The sequence below is a fragment of the Anser cygnoides genome, chromosome 9 (genome assembly GCF_040182565.1).
Source record: "Anser cygnoides isolate HZ-2024a breed goose chromosome 9, Taihu_goose_T2T_genome, whole genome shotgun sequence".
NCBI lineage: Eukaryota > Metazoa > Chordata > Aves > Anseriformes > Anatidae > Anser > Anser cygnoides.
This window is the reverse complement of record NC_089881.1, coordinates 12750269-12775655: the sequence shown is the minus strand read 5'-3', so window position 1 is coordinate 12775655 and position 25387 is coordinate 12750269. Positions and strand designations below refer to the sequence as shown.

At 39.3% G+C, this 25387-nt stretch overlaps 1 protein-coding gene and 1 long non-coding RNA gene across 4 annotated transcripts in view; one reads left to right on the top strand and one right to left on the bottom strand.

Moving 5' to 3' along the window:
- The window catches only part of AMER3 (APC membrane recruitment protein 3), a 37328-nt gene extending 13656 nt beyond the window's left edge, over nt 1-23672 (top strand). Inside the window, exon 3 of one of the 2 annotated variants that reach the window (XM_048077165.2) lies at nt 20936-23672. The gene's annotated coding sequence lies outside the window, so the exon portion shown is untranslated. Of the gene's footprint in view, nt 1-6350; nt 6488-20935 lie in introns of those variants that run through there. The other variant, XM_048077164.2, reaches the window with a different exon arrangement.
- The window catches only part of LOC106039174 (uncharacterized), a 67707-nt gene extending 42479 nt beyond the window's left edge, over nt 1-25228 (bottom strand). For both annotated transcript variants that reach the window (XR_007168454.2, XR_007168453.2), the window contains exons 1-3: nt 25032-25228; nt 23679-23779; nt 6338-6493 (exon numbers count right to left, since the gene is read on the bottom strand). This is a non-coding gene — a long non-coding RNA (uncharacterized lncRNA). The remainder of the gene's footprint in view (nt 1-6337; nt 6494-23678; nt 23780-25031) is intronic.
- Between the last annotated feature and the right edge of the window lie 159 nt (nt 25229-25387).

Genomic DNA, 25387 nt, shown 5'->3' with positions numbered 1-25387 from the left:
CAATGCAGAATGTGCCTCATATGTATATAGGCAAATGTTTGATAAACTACAGTATTACTTCTCAAAATGGCCACAGAGATGCATCAATAGGTGAAAAAATAAAGGCAGAATCCCTCTGAAATGCACACATCAGAGAAAGAGCAGGGTAACACATTCAAAGCCTGGAGTAATAAATTCATATATTCTTATGTTTTCTCCATGGTATAGCAAAGAGGTCCTCTCCCAAGTCTCACATAATGAAATGTAAAAACAATAAAACGCATAGACAGCCAGCACATGCGCTGCCTTGGAAATGCCCCTGGCTCTGAAACGTACACCTTTATAATGTAATTTGCCCAGATCGTCCTGCACTGAACCAGATACTGAAATCTCATCTGACAGTCCACCAGCCACACACACACACAAGCCCACACACATGTGCAAGCACATACACACACACTCCCATTCAGAGGAAAGTGTTGTAATGTACATATGTACTGTTTGTCACATATGGTACCACATAACCAAGGAGCATGGAGACAGAGGTGACAGGTCATTGCCTCTGCTAATACATTGAAGTGTTAGTCACCATGTGCCCAGATACTTGCGCTAAATGCTAAATTAAACAATTTTCTCCTTCATTGAACACTGTTGCTGCTGGACTTGGCTCTGTCACATCGTACTGTCTTCATGGGACCTTGTCATTAATGCCTATTCTACCCCAAATCAGAATTCTATCAGGATGAAGAAACATTCTTGCCAGCTTATTTGCTAGAGAAAGGTTTTTCAACAGTTATCAGCACAGATGATTTCTTACATGGCAGATGCACAGTAATGTTGTTAAATGGGTTTCATTTTAAATTTGAAGAGATTGATTTGCTGCTTTACTTGCTATTGCAGTAGGATGGTTTCCATGGATACAGTCTTATAGGGACTCTATTTCTCCCCTGTTGACAACAGTACTGAAAGCTACATTCTCTTCTTCTTTGCACCAGTATGAATGTGAAGCCAGGGGAATGATTCCCAGATTTAAAACTGAGCAGAATTTGTCTCCCAGTCTCTGCAGCCTTGCATCTGAGATCTCGAGGCGGGTGGCGATGGAGGAAAGGAAAAAAAAAAAAGGAGAACAGTTTCTTTGGGCAGCCGCATGGGCTGAGGGATGGGACATAGTATACAAACACAGCACCTCCATATGAGACATGGGGAGAAACCAAGGCAGAATGCAAACAAATTAACTGTTTATTTGGGGGTGTGACACAACTGCAAAAATACAGATCAGGCTTTGGTTACGGAAGTTTATGACATTATAGTATCTGCATGGACTTTAGCTGAATATTGTCCCATTTGTTTTAATGAGAGGATGAATCAGTTTCTGCTATCCTGAATAAAACCTGCTTCCATTCTGTTTTGCTGTGATGCACAGGAAGACATAAGGGTGGGAAGAAAAGCAAAAAATTTGACAATCACAGTGAAAGGCATGAAGCTCTGCCATTGTGAGTCAGTTCTAATGAACAGTAAGTAGTTCAGGGAGCCTGCACAATGAACTGCATTTTGAAGGGCTCTTCTAAGGAAATATCCAAAATAAGCATAGTTTCCTATCGGGTCTCGTGGAAGGCTGTTTTGTTTAAGCAGCTCTCCTTCTCAGTTCTTCAAGAAAGGCTAGACTGCATACATCTGGTGTGGCAAATTTCTTGTTTCATTCAAATCATGGGGACTGCATCTCATTTACAACACTTGAAAGTTCACAGTTATTGGACAGCAATACAGCTCAGGGTTGGAAGGAGCGAAGAGGTGCTGCCTGTTAGATTCTTCCAGCTGAGTAAGGCATTAAATTTAAACCTCTCTCTCCAAGCACCGTGGGAGGCCTATTCAGGTAAAGCTCACTTAGTGACAGTGGCAGCCAGTGATGACAATTGCTCAAATGACACAATCAAATGGCAGCAGGTCAGGATAAGGATGTTATTTGAGATCTGAGAAAAGAGAAGGCCCTCTTTGTCCCTATATCTGATTAAATGATTCTCATTTCACAACGGAGAACAAAGTAGGAGAATGCAGATTTTAATTGCCTGTCTCCCTATTATTTATCTTCTCTAACTGTGTTAATTTTCCTTCCCAAATTTACCCCTTTTCCCTTCAGGACAACTTTCCCTCCGAGTTGCCTCGCACAGGTTCATCTCTTTCCTCTCACATTCTGTACATTCCTTTTGCTCCCTCCTGGTCGACACAACCTACTTCACCCCCCTTCCCTTTCCCCACCTGCCTGCCGAGCCTGCACCTCCTGGCAGCCTGGTGTCCCTCCCAGACAGCTCTCCCCACCAAGAGCCTGGAAACCCTACTCAGGCAGACACGGCCTGCTCCCCAGGCTCATAAGATCCCTGCATCCCCACCTCACTGGCTGAGCCTGGAGAGGTGGGGAAGCCCTGGGAAAGCAATTGCACACAGAAGAAGCAAAGCCATAATTTAGAAGCAGTCCTTTGCTCCAGCAAGGCTGCGGTACCGTGGGCTCCTCTCTCCTCCCTCTTTCATTCTGAAAAAGAGATGTGCTGACTCTACAGAATCTCAATCTGCAGCATGTTATAAATTGTTATGCACAAAATGAAATCGAGTGCTCAGCACACTACGAGAACAACCAGGTTTCCACAGCACCTGCAGTGCCATGCCCACAAAAGCTCTGTTTAACTCCAACAGCAGCCTCAAAACTGAGCCTTGGGTTCTGTGCTTTGGTCGCATTGGCAGAGGTGCAGGTGGTGCACATTGACTGAAGGTGACAGGGAGGGAAGGATCACAATCTGAGACTACACAGGATTAAGTATTTTTGTCCCACCACCCACCTTTGTTATGTTTTTCCATCTCACAGACAATAAAGGGAAAAAAATCAAGCTACGGAGGCTTCTGGGCTGTGATACACAACCACAGAGAAGTTTGCAGAGGAATCAATAGCAGAATATATATTTTTTAAAAACATCTGACTTCGGTAAGGACAAAGAGGGAGTCTCCTTTATGGCAGTAGAAACTCTGGACAAGACACGGCATTGTAAATTCGCAGAGCTCCATCTTTTTAAGGGAGATTGTGCCCTCTGTTTTCAGCTGCACATTTAGGAATTAATCAGTTAGGTGTTATCCTTAAGTAACCCTGGTGCAGTTGCATTTCTAAAACCACGTAAGGCTGTATTTTATAAAAAGAGCAAAGGGGTTTGTCAGCGGCAGAAAAAATGTTGAGGAAATGCAGCAGCTCTCACACATACATCCTTGACACAGGGGATGCCGCAATTTGTGGCTCAGGGAAATGCAAGCTCAATCTCGCTCCCTTAGCCATTCTGTCTTTCTTCAAACATAACGGCAAATTGGGTTTTCCTCTGCAAAAAGCACTAAATAGACTGTTGCTATAGCAACCAACTCCTTCAAATCCATTTATAATTAAGATGGTGATCTAACCACCTACAGGATACATCTTGAAAAAAAAAAGCCAAATTAAAATATGTTTACAGCTTTGATTCTATCCGATCAGGGCAAGGTTGGTTAGGCTAGTTTGCAAGAGCGATCAGCTATTTGGAAGTAGCTTGCTAAGTAACTCAGAAAAGATGGCAGGAAACAGCAGGGTTGAAATTCAAGGATTTTTTCTTTTTTTTTGCTAGCTTCCTCAAAGCCTCATTTAATAATGTGACAGTTCTTGAATCAACTCAGCTCTCAAAAGTGCTCTTCAACTACAATCTATAAAAAACTGGAACACCTAGTGAATCATACTTACAAATACAAAAATGCCCTTAACTTCTTTTCACAATTCAAAAATCATTTGACTTAAAAATCAAGTAATAAAGCTAATATAAAAAAAATTGTGTTAAAAAAAGGTATGTTAGTTTTTCCTTCAGTGTTTATTAAATGGGATGCCAGCTACACTGTATGATTGAGTGCTATCCTTGAAACACAAATTAAGCATGGATGAGATTCGTTTAGAAAAGACAGTTATTGTTGATTGAGAGCTGTATGATAAGAGTGATAGAAATGTGAAGGATTTATGTTAAGAGATCTTATAGAGATATCCGTATGTACAGACACTTAAAAGGCAGAAAAACGCAGTATTTGTATTCAAGAAATGTTGGTTTGACATTCTTACTTACTGCAGGCTAAAATCCACCCACGGACTGACCTCAAAATTGGAATTTAGGTCTATGATTTTGAAGTTCAGAAGGAATTTTAAGAATTAGGAATGTACATGTCCCACTATACTCCTTTTCTCTTCCTTCTCCCTCCAGAAAGTTCCAGGCAAATCTCTTTGAAGTGCTGGTAAAGTATCCCCAATTAAATGGACCCATTTGATTACTCTGTCAAACAAAAGGACTTTTAACATTCCCAGTAATATTGTACATAGCCTCATGCCCTTAGGGGAATTTTTTCTAGTACTTTTTTTGGTGGGACTAATCTATAAAAACAAGATAGAGATTCATGTTAACCAAGAGCTTGCACAAATCAAATAAATAACAGAGAGAAAGACACTAAATGCAAACCTTACTGCCTACTGCAGATTACGTTTTGGAACCCAAATGTTATCTATTGCTCTCTTGACCTCTGGAGCTTACGCTTCATATATTATAAGATATAAAGACATTGTTCCCATCAGTGTATACAGAAATTGTAATGCTTATGACCCCCCAGCAGTTCAATCAAATCACCATCAAATTATACAGAAACATAAAATGCTGGAGCAGCTTATTGCTTTCCAGGTAAGACTAGCCTCTATTGCAGTGTGTCTCAAACTTACTTAATTAAAGGGCCATGTAGTCAATGAATATATAAAAAAAAATCTAATGATCAGGCAGCCTTTTAAAAGAAGTCCAGAGAACAGGCAACTTTCCTCAATAAAATTTATTCTAAATATTGACTGCTCATTCACTTCTTCTATTTTCCTACTTTTTGTTTGTTTCCTTTGTAAAATATATGCTTTCCACTTTATTTTCTCAGTACTTTTACCAGCGATGTTCCAATATTTTACAGACTGGTAGTAACCCCAGAACCCCAAGCTATAAACTGCTGCTCTGCAGTATTTTCTGAGCCATCCAAAAAGTCTAGATTTCACAACCAGAAAAGGGAGTTTCCACCTTTCTAGTCAGCTTCCAATAAAAGCTTTTTCCTTCCAGCTTAGCTATAGTCCTTATCAGTCACCATTGTCTACCGTAACGCCTTTCCCATCCTGCTTTTCCTCTCTATGCCTTAATCATGTTTTAGGGAAGCTGTATTTTTGCAGTGCCAAATCCTGTAGTTCTTTTCCAGTCTAACAACCAGTAAAACTGATAGCATACTACTCCTAAGACCTGCAGGATTTCCTCCGAAATCAATGTCACAAATCCTCATCATGTGTACTCTCATGTGAACCGTGCTTCACTGAGCTGTGCCCTATCTCTTCAGATCAGCAGGGTAGGATTCTTCCCTGAACTGAATCGTCATATGTCTAGAGGTATGCTATCTTCCTTTATTAGCTAAAGAAATAAAGAAAAAGTGTACAATAGTGTTAGATGGTAACTATTATTGACCTAATCCTGAGTAGCAGAGGGACCTCAGCTGTTTTTGGCTTATCTTCAGGGAGGTCATTGAAATTCTAAGTTGCCCACATCGTCAGGCAGTACTGACAAAAATAAACAAAGAAACTAATAAACAGTTTTTCCATTTCTTTAGCTAATGTTACGCCTTACAGTCTACCAAAAGAAATGGAAAATCAAGCAATTCAAATGAATGTACCTGGCTGAATGTAGACTACAATTAAGATTTTTCGTCTAGCAAACATTGAAATCTTTATGCTGAAAGTCAAAAATGAATAATAAATTGACATGTATTGTGGTAATGTATTTTAAGCTTTAGAGACATCTTCTTGAGAGGCAATACCAATCTACTGGAGGAATACACTCTAAAACTACTTGCTTTTCTATTACCACCCAGAAAAGGCCTAGTAGATTATGGCAGGAGACAAATATAACAGAACAGCTGGGTTACGCTTCAGCTGTACTAAGAAGCAAGCAAGCCAGGAACACAATCCTCTATAAGCCAAAGCCACTTGGCTTGGGCAGGATGGATGTTGTACACTAGATGGACTTCTTGGCAATCCAGGAAGCCACTGGAACAGTTCCAAAATGGAGGTGGTGTCCAGACCTCCTGCATTGTGCTAGAGTTACTGTAGCTGTACTAACTCCAAAGAAGGAAGTTAGCAGAATTAAAACATTCTGTATAAACTTCAAAAGAGCAACCAAAATTATTATTACATACCAGCACCTTGAAAATCTGCTAGTGAAACACTGGCAATAACCTAAGCAGCACAATTCAGCTATCTTACAGGCACTCCTGTTGTTATACTTTTAAAATCACATACTTCTTTCCTGCAGATGCCCAGGATACACAGGCAGTGAGGAAGGACAGTTGTTTCTCCACAATCAACCCAACAGCTGTTTCTGTGTTCCTGAGGAACAGATTTCTTCAAGTCCTGACAGATCTCCATTCTTTCGAGTCTTCAATGGGCTGGGAAGACCTGGATAGTGTAAAAATATAGATGATAAAGGCTCTCAGGAGGGACCAAAGGTTTTTTTTGTTGTTGGTTTTTTTTTTTTTTTTTAAGGAACAGCTTCCATTTGGCCTGACCTGCTATAGGGGCTCAGAAACCCAGATAAACCTATGTTCTGGGAGAGCGGATCAGGTACACTATGCTTCCACGCACTTGCATCATTGCATCATGAGGCACCTTAGCCAGCCCTGCATACACAGCCTGCTTAATCAACAGTTTGAGTAACTGCCCATGGATCATGGAGCATTAACTGTAATTGCAAATCTACTTGTCACCTGTGACTCTATGCAGTGATTTACTGAAAAGCACCCTCCCTACAGTGTACATGCTATATACCATCCTTTCACATCTCCTTTTCACAATCTGCTTCACAGCCCAGCCATTACATAGTTTCTTTATGCTAGCATGTCTGTGAAATAGGCAACGACTTTGGCCCAAGAACTGCAGTGCTCAAATAAGCTGACTTGTTTAGTTTGTGAGGCCAGTTCTATCAATAAATGCACTGTTAGTCACTGGGATTTCTGATGGGATGCTACATGCGTTGAAAGGATGAATGCTTCATGTAGCTTCCAATTAGCTTGGAGATGTTTTCTGGTTCTTTGCCTAGAAGGACTCAGACAACAGTAGCATTGTTAGCAAGGAACTACCACCTCTTAATGTAGAGTTACAAGAATTACTGGCTTAGTAAATTACCACTGACCTTCTCTTATTAGTTTGTTTTTAATTATTCATGAAGCTTTTGGAAAAGGCTATAGAAAAGATATTTTAAATTAGAAGAGCTTGTATTTAGAATAGATGAGCGTTTACAACCCTGTGGTACCAAACTATTGTTCAGAGAAAAAAGACAGGATTCCTAAAGGATCCTAGACTGGCTTCCTTACTGGTCTGGAAAAAAAAGAAAAAGAAAAAGAAAAAGAAAAAGAAAAAGAAAAAGAAAAAGAAAAAGAAAAAGAAAAAGAAAAAGAAAAAGAAAAAGAAAAAGAAAAAGAAAAAGAAAAAGAAAAAGAAAAAGAAAAAGAAAAAGAAAAAGAAAAAGAAAAAGAAAAAGAAAAAGAAAAAGAAAAAGAAAAAGAAAAAGAAAAAGAAAAAGAAAAAGAAAAAGAAAAAGAAAAAGAAAAAGAAAAAGAAAAAGAAAAAGAAAAAGAAAAAGAAAAAGAAAGTTCAGCAAAACAGTCCTTTTAAAGAAAACTGCCTTTTGGCAATTGCATATCCTGAGCACTCTCCATAAGGATGGGGTGCCAGATTTTATTTCTAATCTTCAGACACAGCCTCTCACAATTCTGCATTACTGCCCTGGTTCTGCTGCCTCTTTCACTTAGCACCGATTCCTTTCTGCAGGGGGGGAAGAGATGACGACCAGAAGATAACATCACTAGAAACATTATCTTGATGTGCTAGCCCCAGGAAAGTGGCTGCAGAGAGAGCAGTTCCTTATCCACCTCCCTCTATCTTTTCTTGTATGTTGTTTGGACACAAAGTTGCAGGACTTCCAGGAACGGACTTCCAGACCCTACTCTACTCAAAGCAGAGAGAGAACTTACCCTTAGCCTGACTGCAGGCATGTGATGTTGTCTCAGTCCTCATTTTATTTAATTAACCTAGGGAATCTGTAAAAAGTATTGATTTCTAATAAGGTAATCATCCACAGAATATATATCAATAAACTTCACCTAACAAGACTTTACCACTCATTGTATCACTCAGCAAGCCACTTATAACAATGAAATGGAAGATAAGAAATTTAAAGTGGGGACAACTGAATTAAGAATAAAAGCACAATACAAAACATTTCACAGTGGAAAACAAATCCTACCATAAAGGGAACTTTCTCCAGCATACAGGGAAAAAATCCTTAATTTGATTAAGGATCTGACTATTATCAAGTCAAGTGAGGTGAATATAGAAAACCTTGATTTACAATGCATTGAGACAGGAGATTCACAACATTTTACAGGAAATAGTTTCTTAGTTTCTTGGACATGAGTCCATGATAATATAAATACCCTCAAACCAGCATAATCAATTGGCAATTTTTCTAAAAAATTATAGATCTGTACATAGTATATTTCCTCATGTTTTTCATTTCTTTCTTCACTTCTCTACCTGTCCAGTTTCCATGCTGGGAATACGACCACTTCACCAATCTTTCAGGTATGTTTTCAAATCTCTGGTCTGCAAGCTGGTGAAACCAGTCATTTTCCCAGCTGCAGCTGAATATTAAAGGTTTCTCAGGTGGGCAGTCTGATGGGCAGTGGCATTACATCTTCCTTTTCAAGAAAACTCAGTTCCAATTTCCTGTGACTATTGTTTTATTTCTCTTCACCTAGTTTTCCACATTTAAAGTTATTAATGGTATTGGGCTAACCTCCTTTCTACTGAACAATTCTAAAGATCAACCCAAAGTTAGGCAAAAGCATAAACCAACCAAGAATGGATAGCAATGGATCTGATTTTGCTTGAAGGGCTCAAGTCCTTCTTCAAAGACAATCTCTTAAGATGGGGAGGGATCACTAGCAAGACTGATTTCCTTCTGTTTTGTACACTAATGTCAAACACCTAACAAAGTCAAAACTCTGAACTCTCTAATTTATAACTTAGTATTATTTCACAACTGTATTTCCACAAGCATAAATACCTAAGAGTACAAGGTGCAATGGATGATATCCTTCACTATTTTCTGGAAGCCTTGTGCTTTTTATACCCTGGCAGATAACTGAAAATGAACAACAAATCTTTGCGTTTTTATCTAAATTGCAAATCTGGAAAAGCACTGCTCAGCTCAGCTGTAGTATCAATGAGGTTCACTTCAGTGGGAATTACAACTGATCAAGGCATGAAGGCCTAGATGCAATTTGTAACAAAATATTGCAATGGAAATAACAAGATTCTTGAACTTCTGTGCAGTATTTCACAAAGTTGAACTCACACCTTCCATAGTTCAACAGTCTACCGGAGGAATTCTGTACTCATGAGTGACAGAAGAAGAGACACAGTGACAGTTATGACACACAGCTACAGCAGACAGAAATAGACAGATTTTTAGGATGGATACTTTTATTAATAGATTTGACACTAATCATTTGCATTTATATGAATATGCAAAACATGCATATTGGATCAGATGAAAGCTCCATTTATCTTTTCCCCAGTAGTGACCAGGAGAGAACGCTTATGAAAGAGAATAAAAGTTGGGCAAATGAAAAGTAATCCACATTCTCTTGTGTTTCTCACTGTCTGGCAATCTGTGGCATTAAGCTATTTAAGCTAGAGGCAAACGACATTCATGCCACTATATATAATATAAAGATCTACCTCCCACTAACTATTTAATCTCATTTTGAACCAATACATACTTTGGCTTCCATGATATTTTGTGCTAATGAATTCTACTTTACCACTACTGCCTGAAGAGTATTTGGGAGACTATTAGGCCCTGTATTCTATGACAAAATGAATTGTTCCCTTTTCATCATTTATGTACCATTCATGTGTTATTTTCACATTTCTAGCAATGACCTTTCCAAAGTAATACAGAAACATGTATACAACTGGAATATTAACTATTCTCCTTGAAATTACAGAAGCCAAGATTATACAAACTTCTTAACATTTTTCATCAGGTGATGAAAGCTCAGCAGTATGCTACGTATTAGCAGGAGTGAGGGGTCATATGATACTGCTTTCTCTTCATTTTCTATTCTACAATTTCTTATTACAAATTTTACCCATGAAATTTAGAAAAACCCTGACTACTGTGTCCTGCTAACCTTCTAAGTGACTTTCTTAAGGCAATGGAAATAAAAACATGAAAACACAACAAAATATTCATTTAGGATGTCTAAGTTGCCACTTTTCATCTTTTAAATAAACAGGATGTCCATATACTGTGTTAATTATGCTGTATAGATGTAATGACCTTTTAATTGATTCATCTGCAAGAATACAAATAATTACCATACAGAAATGCTAACCATGTTAGTCATCTGCCTTTATCAAATAGTGCTTCCTTTCCCCAGAAGGAGCAAAAAAAAAGCCACGTTCAGCTGATCTTATTGCAGTGGGGAACCCCTGGACTTAATTTCCCATAGACTCCAACCCATACTATATTCACATCATTTGAAGGACATGCAAGTTTACAATAGGCCGTGTCCTAATTTTGGACAATGTTGGGGAGAGGCAACAAAACAGTCTGCGTTGCAGTTATGAGATGAAAATAGGTCACTGATTCAATGTTCTCTGACAAAGTGGTGGGTGAGCAACCCTAATAGGCAGTCAAGAAGATGGTAAATTGCAGGCCATAACCTTAGGTTTGATTAAGAACTGTAAATCCAGTGGTTCCTTTCTCCAAAGAGTGCCTTTGTGGAAAGGAACTAGCTGGATGGCTAAGAAAAAACAAACAAACAAACAAAACAAAACAAACAAACAAACAAAAAAACAAAAAAAACACCTTTCAACAGTATTATCACATTATCAAAAATCAGCAACATTTCTGGGTCACACATTCATACTGGCTAATCTCCTGTTGGCAGAGCAACTCTCTAGGATCTGAAACAAGAGCATCAGAAAAGCCTTCATAGATGACTGAAGCAGAGGAATGGAAAGATAACACAGAATTATTCTCTTCACCGGTCAGTGCAGTGCTGGTATAGCTCATGTGCTACTGCAGGAAACTTAGCTGCATTTGTGCTTTTCTGTTTGCATTTACCTCTAGGTTGTGATTGCTTTTAGAGCAAGTTCAGTAACACAGGCATTATCTTCTGTGTTTGTCATCATTATCTAAGCAGATCTGCCTGGATGCAACATCTGTGGCTCACTCTACCTGGCTCATGGTAATAACCAACAACAGAAAGACCTGTCAGTCTTCACAGAGGAATACCATGTTTAATATTTAGTATTAGAAAAAAAAAGAATACTGTCTGGAAAGAAGTATGTTAAAACATAACAGTGTTTGCACAATATCTAACGTAATGTGGATGTTTTCACCGTTAGAAAATCCAGCGATGGCTCAACGTAGTACTTACTCTACTGGAGTCTGTAGGAGAGACTCATTTTCCTTCAATGGATCTCCCTCAACTCCCAATATAAAATCCCCTTCTTAGTTCACAGCACTTGTAACCTATTGTACCCATCACTGGGCAATGTAAGCTATTCACCTTGGCAGAAACCTAGAAGTTATAAGCTCAAAGGAAATAATTTAGGCATTTGCCATTTGCCTACCCTGAAGTGTTTACCAAGATGTGTCCTGGACTGACTCACTTCTTTGCCTTCCTGTTTTTCTAAGAGGCTACTATTAAGTTAAACCCAAATAACCATACAGACAGTTTCTAAATAACAAGGTTGTAATACTTAAAGAACTTAGGACAGTCCAGACATATTGCTGTTTTACATCATAAACACTGCTGAACATAGCACAAGAAAACGTCTTTCTCTCTTTCTCCCTACCCTATGCATGGCTGACAGTTACATTTATCAGATTCCCAGCCCTGACAGTTAAAAAAAACACAAGAAGGTAGCTTCCAAAATTAAAACATTCTCCTTCAGCAATATGAATGGAGTCATTTATACTAGCTAAGATGTACCTCTACATTCAAATCTCTAGCTACCTGCATGACATATACCAAACTCAATAGTAAGTTTTGAAAATATCTCAAAAAAAAAGTCCTTAGAATAACATCTAAGTTTTGTTTGGATCTCATCTTCCTTTTTTAGCTTGTTGGAGGCAACTGAGTTTCTTTAACAGTGATAAACATAGTCTATTGCTGGAGTTTGTATTTAAGAAACAAAAATACAACTCCAATACTTCAGAATTCTGCAGAAACTGTAAATTAAATCCCTTGCTAAAAGCGATTGGTTCTAAACTGCAAAAAGCCCAAAACTCTAGCATTATCAGCACTTTTCCTTAAAGTCCCTAACACATTAATCACACTAAAATTTACAGTCTTGTGTGTCTAAATTTAGATTTCAAAAGCAGATCCAAAATTCTGACTCGGCCTGTACTTTTCAGCTGTACGTATTTCATTGGGTGAAAACATCAGACTAAAACAGGGACATTCTAATTACATTAGTCCAGAAATGAAAGAAAGTTAAAATCACCCTGACGCTGAGCTAACTGCACACAAGGGGGGCATTAGGTAGATCAGCTCATCAATAATGGAATATGAAGACTTTCAACACTAAGTAGGTCAGTGGTACATATTTCCATTTTACCACTAGTCACTTAGCAGCCTACTCACATTGAACTCAGACTGGCTGCTTTCTCCTCTCACCAGACAGACTTCAGCATCACAAAACCTATCAAATTTTGCCATCCCTGTTGAGAACTTGTCATCTGAACATGTGTGGGGATTGAAGCTGGGTAGTTTGAAGGCTGAGTCATCCAGAAGGTTGTGTCAGTAAGTGCATTGATATTGCTTATTCTGTGTCAGCTGGGGGAGTACAAGGAAACAAGTCTGTGTGGCTACTAAAAGGTACAAATCTGTATAAATTCGATCCCAATTTGCTGTATTAAATGGAAAGCTTCCCATCCACAGATACTCTAAAGAATCACAAATCCCTCCAGATCTTTCGAGCAATTTGAAGGGATTCTAAATCAATACATAGCATGACTGAAATATAATATTTTGAGATACTTACATGAAGCAATACTGATAGCTGCGTTACTTTTGGTTCTTTTACTAAGAAAATACCAACACAACAATGGAAGCACACTATTCTGGAAGTCCCACTTTTCCATAGTGGCTGTAATGAATGAGTTTTAATAATTTCATTTAAAGGAAACTTGCTTGCTCTTTTTCTTTTCAAAATTGTTGCCACAGGGATATAAGCAGAAAGCTGCCCAGGCAGCCTAACAGATACTTGCTGAGACTGTGCTGAAAAAAAGTTCAAAGCTGATAGAAAAGGAGCTGTCCAGTTCAAAGTCAACATCACCCAGCCCTGCAGGAGAGTAGAACAAGTGGAAATGTAGAGGCAACTGTCTATTCACAATTCATGACATCTAACATCTACAGTAAGAATGCTGCTGATTAACAGAAATCTGCAACGGGACTCTTGCTGGGTACATTAATAACCAGACAGGAGATCTAATAGCCAAAGGCAGTCTAGAAAGCCAAACAGACTATTAATCCCTGGAAACACTTACATAAGGGTTATTTTTACTGCAATCAAGCTAAATAGGAAAAGCAAAATCAAGCAAACTTAATACATCTCTATGGCTATGTAGATAGTGACCTCTCAGTGTGGCATACTGCACATAGCATGAATGAGGGATTCAAAAACATAACAATTATAAAGACCAGATATGCAGGAATGAATCAGTCTGGTAATTTTAACTGCTAAATAACATGTTTTGATTGGGTTAGCATGTGCTCCCACCAATACAGAATACATCATTTTTTCTCTATTGATAAACTTCATTGATAGTATCACAGTTACACTCAGGGAAAAAAAATTCTATTCATAAATCCTAAATTATAGAAAACATTCCCTAATCTATCTGTTAAATCAAAACATTTATTGGAAAATATGTCCAAAATGAATATATGCTCTAGAACATAACACTTTAAAGCCAAATCCGTTTGCCACCTCATGGCACTTTTCATTTGTTCTCCTCATTCTTTTTAACTGAACAAATTATTTATGTGAGTAATGAAAATAATCTTATTGTGCAGCTTTTAATCTATTATTCAATAGCTAAAAGAAAAGTATAAATCGCCCTTTCTATCAATAATTCAGGCCCACCGTAGCTTTAGTGCTAATGTAGCCATTCAGCTGTCCCCCCTTTACTAGTCTCATACATTTTTAATGCTTAGGTTGTTTGTTAGGAGGTCAAATGTGTGGATTGTGATTAGAAATGCAGTTATCAGGTGTGGGAAGGTCAACTGAAGAAAATATTCCTGCTGCCAACAAAACAAACTAGAGTTTAGGAATGGAAAGGAAGACCACACAGTAGGGTCCTCAATGCCTGATTTTGCTGGAGACAGGAAAGATAAAGTTCAGAGAATCCTAAGCTGCCTGTGCTGAGGTGGCAATCCTAGATCTTGGCATTTATGGCTTTATGGCCGTAGCTTTAGCTTTATGGTTTGAGGGGCATTTGAAGACAATTGCTCTTTAAACACCATAATAGTTTTTAAAGCCCTAGAAGTATGGATGGTTTCCTCATTCTACTTTTCCTGTAATACATAAATCAGATAATTGCAAGCTAAGCAATAAATTTGTTTGCAAGGCATTTTCATCAGCTGATAACCTCCTTTGAGGGTGTAATTTTCCCTGATAAATGTTAACTCCTGTGGAAAAGATTAGTATGTCATGAGATCTCTTCATGAGGGCTGCACAACCTCAGCTCAAACAGGCACCATCACCTCTCAAGGGGGGCACAGAAAGTTCCTCGGAACTGACACCAGAGAAATCTGTGAACTTTCAGACCTCTTCCATGAAACAGTGCACGTGAACCTGGCATTAAGGAGCTGCTATTATCTTTGCATGCCTTCCCATTTTGTGGAACACAGAGGTTCTGGTACACAAGATGGGACCTTTTCCCCAGTGTTCCTGGAATAAAACATTCGTCTCCCAGTATAACAGGCTGCCCCAGGGAGACTCATTCTTCTGCTGAAGGTTCTATAAATTAGCTGAAGTTCTGAATTGGAAATAATTCCTTCTTATTTTTTGCTCTTTGAAAACTTGACATGACCCAACACTTTTTAGAAAGAAGTAGTGATAGATTTGCCTTTATTTATCATCGCTCAAAATGAAGCAACCACAATTACATGTAACACTTGGCAATTTCTCTGTAGCTCTATTGCCTTCTGTTTGACCTTCTTCGATAAGACAGAGTGAAATTAGTTTGTTCCTGAAAGTGTAAGCATTCATTTTAAATCTGGAATTGTTCCACACGGGAAATTAAGCTGGTTCCTCTGTGTGTCACATCACTATTTCATGTAGATTTCCATTCCAATGAAACTTGTAAAAGCCCATATAAACAGCCTATACAATGGCTGTTTACTACCAAAAAAAGTATCAGAGCACTGCGGTGACTGGCAGGATAGTGGGCTATGCCCAGCAAAAGAAAAGGAGTTGGCTTAGGAAAATTAATTGCAAACATACTTAGTACGGTTTGGTACCCGCTACAATGATTGCAAGGGGCTTTTTCAGTGATCTTTACTTAAGTGAATCAGCAAGCATACTGCAGAGCTGCAAGGCAAAGATGATACAGGATTCACTGTGATCCACGCTGACTGTGCCCTGCAGACACAGCTAGCTTGTTCTGAACAGTCAATGAGCGAGATGCAGTTGTAACACTGCTAACTGCCTGTAAATACATTTTTGAAAAACTGAACAATTTGGGAGGCTGTACTTGCCTTCATTACCATTTCAATCAACAGCAGCAAAATGCAGCACTGACAAGATTTGAATGAGTATTCAGTATAAACAATCTGAAAGGCTCATGTTAGCTAGGGGAAGAGATTATTTACAGGCAATTGTATTACATGCCTCCTTTTTGGCAAAGATTTTGCACATGTGAACTTGTCCCGATGCATCAGATCCAGGTCTGTGCAGGCAGTTCTTTCATAAAGAGAGCTAAAAAAAGAAATAAGGTTGAGGAAGGTGGAATGGAGGCAAATTGATTTTCAGACTGCCTATGACCTTGTCTCAGAGGTTGAATGTGAGCTGTGAAGCAGACAATGAGGATGGGAACAAGCTGCAGACAGCAAAACTGCAGACTTCATTTGGAACCAGAGATTACAGACACAAATTCTGACAGCCTGATCCTGCCCACGAAATCATGTGCACTAAGCATGTGACGATACTTTAACTTACAGGGAGAGTTGGGTACCTATGAAAGCAGAACTGAGTTCAGATACTATTCCTCCCAGGGATAACACTTTACAAGGATGTCATTTGAGCCACTTGTGGTAAAAAAGGGGTGGTATGTGTGTGTGGGGGGAGGGACACAGACAGACAGACGGACAGAGATTTCTAGGCAATATATCAATTACATTATCACATTGTGATAATCACATTTGTTTACATGCTCATGGAATACTTCTACTAATTCACCTTCTGGTCTGAAATTTTTTAGGATGTGTCTGCAGAAAAGAAAAGATTCAAAGGAGGAGTACAGTCATGAAGGTAGAGAAAATTACTGACGTCAGGGAAACTACATGTGATAGAGTTAGGAAAGGCATGGAAAATGAAGAGTGGCTGCTTACATTTGAAGTCTGTCACTGACTTATGGGGACAGATATAAACTGACCTGATTACCAGCAGCACAACCAGGGACCACATTACTACTACATTACTATGTTTCTCCAACAAGAAACAGTTAAAGAGGCTGGTGGTTTTTTGTTTGTTTGTTTGTTTTCTTTTTTCCTTTCTGTGCCTTTTCTGTTGTGTAGCTTGGGGAACAGGAAGCTGTTCCTAGCAGGTTAGGTTAGGTCCAGACTGGGAGTGCTTTGTCAGCATAGGTATTATGCTTTATAATACGCAGTATATTATGCTGGCACAGCATTCTCAGGCAGATGTAGTTTGTAACAGCAGAAAATGTTTTTACAGTATAGCTTCTTGATTCCTTGGGAGTGACAGATGAGCTTTCTTACAAAGGTGGCTTCTGGCAACATTACTGACAGGTCACACCCCAGCATGTTGATCTCTGCCCAACTGTGTCATGGCAAAATCTGTAGTACTGTCCTGGCCTTTGAGCTATAGATGAATTACTCTTCTACCTAGAAAACACTTTTTAAGACCCCTGGAGGAACATATTAAAGGTTGGAGAAAGAAAGGGAGCAGAGCTTGCACTCTATTTCTTTCCTGTCATAAAACTCATTCTAACTCAAGTTGAGAATTTGAGGTCTACAAGGAAACAAAAATGCACAGTGTTCAGCGTTATAACATTATATAAAGGATTGATAGACATCAATATCTCTAGACTCTTATGCAGAGTTCCTCTTAACTCATGGGGTGCCAGAATAGCTGTGGGCTGTTTCTATTTGGATGGTGAGTCTTCAGCAAGACTGAAATCCAACCTAGTATTACCAATAGTATTGGAAGTTTCCTACAAAATGTGCTTCTGAATAGAAATCACTGTATTTATTTTTGTGATTGTGCAATAGTGTGCTCAAGGTGCTATTCAGAAATGATGCATGCCCAGAGAAACTGAGATGAGTGGGAGATAAAAGTTCTTCCTGCAACAAATGGGCCAATTTGTGATTACAGTATTTTAAAACCATATCTTTCATTGAAGAGGAGCTTCTGAATATCTCCATGGCAGTCTGTTGGAATAATTTCTCTGTGTGATTTGGATCTGCTGCTTTTGATCAATTCTGTACTATTAATGGGCAAGTGATTCTAGGCAATTCTAGGCAATGATGCATTTTTCAGATTTTCCTGGAAGGATTTTTTTTTGTTCCAGTAAATCTGAACTCTCACAAAATTCAAAACTTTTGAAAAGTAATGCATTCTCCATCTGCAAATCATTCCATCAAAAATATTCCCAGCTAACTTCTAATCTACATAACCAGCTTGAGCAATGAGGTCTGTGTGATAATGCTAAAGCAGAGCTATTAAATAACCTTGGCATCAAGGTTACAGCAATTCAAATGGCAAGGCTAGACAAAGAGTGCTTCAGGGCATTCCCTCGTGGTAGAAACAACTCCTGCAAAGGGCCTGCTTCAATTTCCCTTTCCAAGCATCTACTTAAATTAAGTTCATCAGCTATTTTTTTTTTTTAAGGGTTGGGGGGAGGCATTGGAGTCTCTACTGATCTCTTAACTGATTCTGTTATTAGTATTCCAGTCCTGACTTTGATTTAGAATCTCACCCTCCTGTCCCCTTCAGCTATTGTCAGCGGGCTTTTCTCCTAGCTTGGGGAGTACACATTAGCCCAATCTTCCTTCAGATATATGGTTAACTCTTCACTCATCTAACCACTCTGAGTCCTGAGGCTCATAATGCTGGCATATCTTTGTCCCAGATGAGAAAAAGAGAAACTTTATATTGCCCTACTACAAGATTCTTAATTCCATGCCCTTAAGGGATCAGTGACCCTCCAGTCTAACTTGCCCTGACATTAGTAGCTTCCAAGACACTCTTCTCTCTAGCAAAGGATACATCACATGTTTTTAAACAGATTTGCTTAGGCACATGAACAACCAATCTTGCAAAACATCCCCTCTGGCCTTAAAGGGTAAACAAAAGATTAGAACATGTTATGTTTCTTAGCAAAACTCTAGAAAACTATATGATTCGAAAAGAAAAATAATTGCAAAAATCCAAGTACATACAGTGAGGCTTAGAAATTTAACTGAATTTCTAAGAAATCACAAGAGAATTAAGAAAAATTTTCAAATGTGCTTGTTGGAGGCAGGACTGAGAGTCAGGACATCACTGAGACTATCACACAGTTTTAATTTGCTGGTACAGCTGAGATACCACAAAACCTGCAACACAAAAGGGGAGTCGCTAGGAGGAGCTGATTAATTAGGTGCCAATAAAGGCTGGGCTGATATTTACCCATAACTCTAGGGAATGCGCATCTGCAGATGAAATGACTAAGCTGCCAAGGGAACGTTAAGAAGCCAACATTCTGCCACAGAACTGGACTTAGCAGTGAAGATGGCAGCCTCAGAAATGGCAGGCTGCAGAGCCCTCTTGCACTGCCAGGCTGCGGCCGAGACTTGAACACCCAGCTTGTCGGATCTGCGGCCCTTGCTCACCCGGCTGCTATTCCTGCTCTGCTGTGCCACCTTGTGCTCGCCAACTGCCAATACACTGCTTCATGGAATGAGTTAGCTGCCCGATATGACCATTACAGTCCTTCCGGCTTAAACCTGGAGTCAATAATAATGCATAAGCCAGTCTGTGCCATATGACGCACCTATAAACAGGAAACATGAGTACTGGAATGCTGTACCATCAAAATCCTTTCTGTATTCTTGTGAAGGTCAAGATCTCCATGGATGTTTTCGGATGTTTCAGTGATTACTGGCATAGTTTTGAGTTCATTGCAAGTCAGATCATCAAGTAAAATCTGCACAGTGGACATTTCTCACTATTGCTACTAGAGGCTTTGTATTATTCTCTGTCCTTGCCTTCTGGGCTTTCAAGAAGCATGTCCCAGCAGGGGACACACATTAAGATCTTCCCAATCCCATTAACAAATCTGGGGCTGACTTGTAGTATTTAGAATAAGCACATCACCACCCTGAGTCTTACATACCTCACTGTAAAATGGATATAACATTTATTTCACCAGCACAACAGGGCTTTGGTGAGATTTTTCAGAGCAGACAATGCTTTTGAGATCTGCAAACCACGCTACTTGCAAGCTGACAGAAACACCTTCCTGAAGACAGTCCATGCACTGGGAGCTCAGCAGAGAACATTTAACCAAAATAAATCACAGGAATCCAAACAGATGAAGAATACCTTTGCCTTTAGTAGCTTTTCAGGTCAGTTTTACAGACACATGCTAAACCTCCCTATTGTTCAGGGACTGCCAGCATTCAGGTTATGTGAGGATTTTCAAATGCCAAAACCCTCTCATCCTTGGCAAGCACTCTGAATGACTGGGGCATGGAAAAGAAAATGTACTTGTTAGGAAAAATCTTAGGAGTGATAGAACCTGGGAGGCTACCCGATAAATTCCTAACTGCAGCCGATCTGGCCTCATCAATCTAGGCATGTGAAGCCCAACAGTTGAAACATGTTCGTTACGTAAAAATTGTGCAGGAAGGGCCCCCCTGCTCGAGGCTGCTACAGCAGACGCACAGAGATTACATCCCAGGGTCTTGAAGCTAGAAGACCAGCCACTAGGTGTCAGGGCTGTATTGCACAGTGCTAGATAAGAAATTGGTTCATCGGTCACTTAAACCATGGAAAAACAGCCCCCAGGTCAAGAAAAATAAACTGCAGAAAGCTTATGAATATCCCAAATTCCTGTGCTGGCCAGCCAAATTAAAAACAAAAACAAAAACAAAAACAAAAAACAAAAACAGCTGGGATGGACTTCACTGGTATACAGAGACTTAGGAGCTCCTGAAGCTGTGGCTCGGAGTATTGCTGTACTCTCAATTCCCTCAAGCTGCATCTAACCCCTGGACTTCTTTATGTTAGTGCCTTCCCACCCATGAAGCAAGTCACTTTGCTGAGCCTTTGCAAAGGACTCTGCTAAGTCTGCCCTGGCTTTCTGAAAGAAGACACATGAATGACTCCAGAGGAAAACAACTGGACCCATCCAAGCCTATTTGATGTGTTTTAGTGTCACTACTGTGAAAGCCAGCAGCAGAGACAGAGATGTGACATTTTGAGTTATTCCCATTTTTATTTATTACTCTTTGTTCATTCTTTCAACAATATATTGTTAAATAAAAAATCACACATAAATGTGAACTTACGCTATTTTTGTTTATATTGCAGGTGCAATGCTGAAGAATCCACATCTAGACCTGGATGCTGCCCCCCTTCCACACATTATATAGCATGACCGGGTACCACAACACTACATTGATGTCAGACTCAGCAAGGATTTCTCTCCAGAGATCCCACTTGAGGTGTCGCAGAAGCAGATCATGCCAGCCTGTCTAACTAACCAATACAGTTAGGAGTTCCTGACAACTTCACACACTTGAAACCATATTTGCAGATGGGTGGTAACTAATATTCCTTTTAAAACAAAAATCAGGAGAAGAAAAGTCACTTTGTTCCACATAGCAAAGGAGACAGTATTTCAAAGGAAACTATTATTTCTCCTACCTTACAGAGGCACAGGACAACAAAAGATTTGTCTAACATTATTTCTCCCTGAAATTGGTGTCCTCTTTTCTCTGCTCTTTTCCTTGCAAGTCCTGATAATCTGTCAGAGCTTCCCAATCCCTGCTGCTGCTCACATTAAAAGTACCCAGATCTCATTTCTTGTGATCTCTGCCCTTACTGCAGAGGCAAGTGAGCACTTCTGCTCTCCTCACTTTAAAGCTGGGCTATGTGGCACGGTCAATGCTCGGCCACTGATCCCTTGCGATATTACGAGTGCAGACAGGAAAGATGGGCTTTTTTTCCTCTTATATCCCAGCCTTTGAGTTTACGGGCACATCTAGCTGTAGCAGAAAGAATATTGCACTCTGAAATTCAAAGGTCCTGGGTTTGGTCCATGCTGCCAAATGAACAACTGTGGAACTGCATTGTAAACCACGGAAAAAAATGCCTGTGGGTAGTCTATTCTAATTCTCCCCATGGAGCTACATGAATGCCAGTGCAATGCTGGGGGAAAGCACAAAATCTTCATGGCTTAATCATTCTCCAGTTGAAGAACGAACAGAAAATCCACTTCCTTGAGATCATATTGAATCATGTGTTTACTGGGATTGGCTGCAAACTACTTTAAAGTAAGATGAACAACATCTTCTTAGGAAAGAAAGAGACGCTGGTGAAATGAACCCATAAATGCGAATATTCAATTTCGTATATGGGGTGTAGCTGTGAGAACATGTTCCCTCAGCCTGCTTAAGAGCCTAACATAGTACTATGCCCCTTGAGAATTAGAAGTCTTAAAAAGTACTTAAAAATTTCAAATAGATAATATAGAAAATAAAGATAAATGATGAAAAAACTTGCACAAACTTGTAACTATAGAATTTCAGATAAGTTTCTATGAAACTGCTCATCTGTTTCCTGTCCTGTTTTTACATGAATGGAAGTAGTGAACAGTTAAGTGCACAAGTAAGATCAGAATAATAATTAAAAAAGAAAAATATCTATGTACTAAGGACAACCTTGAAAGAGGAAAAAGAGGGTTTTTCCATCTCATGGATCACTAAAATGTAGAAAAATGTTCTGAGAAATATTATTTTTAAAAAGCTTTTTTCTGTTAAGGACATCAAGCTTTGACATTCCTTCTTTTAATGCAGCGTTCATTTGAGTTTCAGAGATGTTTTGGGAACTTCCAGCACATAGACCTAAATATCAGATATGAAGTATCAGGTACCTGAGTACCCTTAATAAAACACTACCTACTGCTGTGAAGGGACAGAACACTTAACACTTTAGAGAACCAGAGTGTAAATAATCTTATACAGGTAAAAACGTCCAGAAAAAAATGTATGAAGAAATATCACACATACATGCACTGTCGAGTAAGTAAGTGTTCCTTCCAAAAGCAGAGTACTAAAATGGAGTTTGGGTATTCCAGTCAAAGATGAGTGACGTGAAATTAACAAAAAGTTCAAGATTCATTTTTTTGCTTCACTTAAAATGTTTCATTCTCCTAAGTAAGTTAGAGTGGTGGCAAGATATTGTAAATCCTTACACTGTGCAGGAAAGGCACAAGAAGCAAAAAAAGCTGTAGGTCAACTAAGGGATATTCAGGAAAGAACGATGTTGCATATTCTGACTTTTGCTCAATTAAAAGGATATAGACCTGTGGTACTCTTGGAGGCTGAAATATGCATGCATACCGTATGTATATACACACCTAAAAAGAGGGTTCATGCAAATTTGTTGAGTTCAAGAATAGGGAAGAAATAAGAAGCATGTACCATTTAAAAAAATCCGACTAGCAGATTAATAAAATTTACCATATACATATTATTTATTATGTAATTATGATACATACATGCATTTATATGTTATGTTTAACGTATTTTGTTAACTATTTTTCATATATGTAATATTTGATATATATATGCTCTATGTATTATATTTTAGTTACCATATTCTACATTATGTATTAAAGTCACTTGAATTCTGTTACATTTGGTCTCTAATCAACATAATTACATTGTTTTACATGACATTAATGAATCGCTATTTTCCAGCACTGAAAATTCATCACTCGGAAAAAAATCTACTGCTTATGAAGAGTTTATACCTTTTTTTAAATCCCTAGCCTATAACAGAGGCTTATAGAGGCACTATCCCTCTAATTCTTCTCCTCCGTACAGAATAACCTGGCATATTAGTCAATCAGCATTGGTAGAATCAGAACACTGAGATCAGAATACTATGTACTCTAATCTTATCCTGAGGAAGTCATTTGGAAAGTGGATTAGTTTCTAAACTTAGCCAGTTACTGCTTTAAGAATAGCCATGTTTAAGAGGAACGGAAGTTCTGGCCTCTCTGAGAAATTACTCCTGATCTAACTATTTAACAAAGAATCACCCTTACCTTCTATGACATGCTTTACGAATTAGTTGGTTGACTCCTTGAAGGAACTACTAATTTCCAGGCGCATCTTTAAGTGTCCCATCTTCATAAGTCTTAACTGTCTGAAGAAATAAGGAAAATAAATTAAGGGTTAAATCACAAGAGAGCACAGACTGGAGTTTAAAACTTAACACAAACTAAGTATATACGCACGTCATATTTACTTGTCTTTCTAACTGTGGCAAACCATTTAAGTAAAAGTATATTTACAAACACTTCAGAATTTCAGCAAGTTGAAGATGCCTCATTTGTTAAGCTGAAAAACTGCTTTTATCAGTTTAATTTCTGTAGTAGTATTTTAAGTACATCTGTACAACTCTCATACTTTCTAAATACTTCAGAACAATACAATGAGAGCTAGCAGATACATTCCTTTAATTGTTACTGCAAACAGACTATTTAAAATAAAATTGTTACACTACTATTAAACTATTGTCAATCTATATTCCACCCTAGCTTCAGATTCATTTACACCTCAACACACATTGTGCAGGTGCCGTCTGAACTTCCATAGCATTTGCTGATTCAAACTATTTTGCTAACCAGGGAACTCCAAACTGGCTGTGTGGTGCTGAGCACCACATTTCCCCTTGAAGTTGGTGAGTACTCAGGATGCTAAGCAGGTTGGTCCCTGAGTACTCACTTGTCTCATATTGAGTATTAAAATGGATTTAGTCACAAGCATCTGTCATTCATTTACAAGGCTTTTTGAAGCAAGAATTTGCTTAATGCTAACATAATTATAGCCATGTATTAATTCTAATATGTAGAAAGTTGCAGAAAGGGAAGGAAGAAGCTCATCTTTCTATGATGGAACACCAATACAACAAAAGCTGGTATAACTTGAAACACTGAAGTAATCAACCAAATCTAATCACATATTCTTATGAATGGGCCTTCAGTAGAAGCAGAGAACCCTTATCAAAAACAAGGTAATGACAGGCACGATTACCACCAGTGAGTGACACACAATCTCAGACACACACTTAGTTTCTTAAAATATAAACAAACCAAAAGCCTCAAATATTTTCAGTCACCTTGTACCTCTGATTTTAGTGTTTGTCACTGTACAGGTAACTATTAAGTGGCTCTCAAGCAGGCCTTGCCCTGGTTTGGCGTAAACCTTGCAACTAGCATTTCACCAAGCTGTGGAGAACAATGCCAAGGCCTTAAAGTCTGCCGACAGCTGTGTGGCAGGGACACCCCCAAGGCCTCAGGGTTTCCTCATGCTGGCCCTGCACAAAAAGGAGGGCAAAACGGTGACCGCACCCCCCTGGCTGGTGGGGGGCTGTGAGAGTGCCTGAGGGCACTGACCTGCTCTTCCTGCCCAGCCCTCGAGAGAGGCTGCAGCCCCGAAATGGAGGCGTCACAGATGCTGCAGCCGAGCAGTTCAGCCTCCCGTCATGCTGAGGAGAAGCAGGCCCCGGTGACCACCCCTTCGGAGGGGAGGATCGGGCATCTGCTGGGAGACCCCTCCAGGGGGTGCCGGGCAGGCCCGGGGGGATCGTTCTAGAAGGTATGTGGAGGGTGCAGCAGCCAGGCTGGGGTAAGATGCTAGGGGTGCAAGCGGTATGAGCAGCGCATGGCTTTTCAGAGGCCTAGGGAGCGGATGGCAGCCTGCAGGGCCCTGCTCCGTCATGCCCATGGTTGGGGTGGGAAGGCTACGTGGT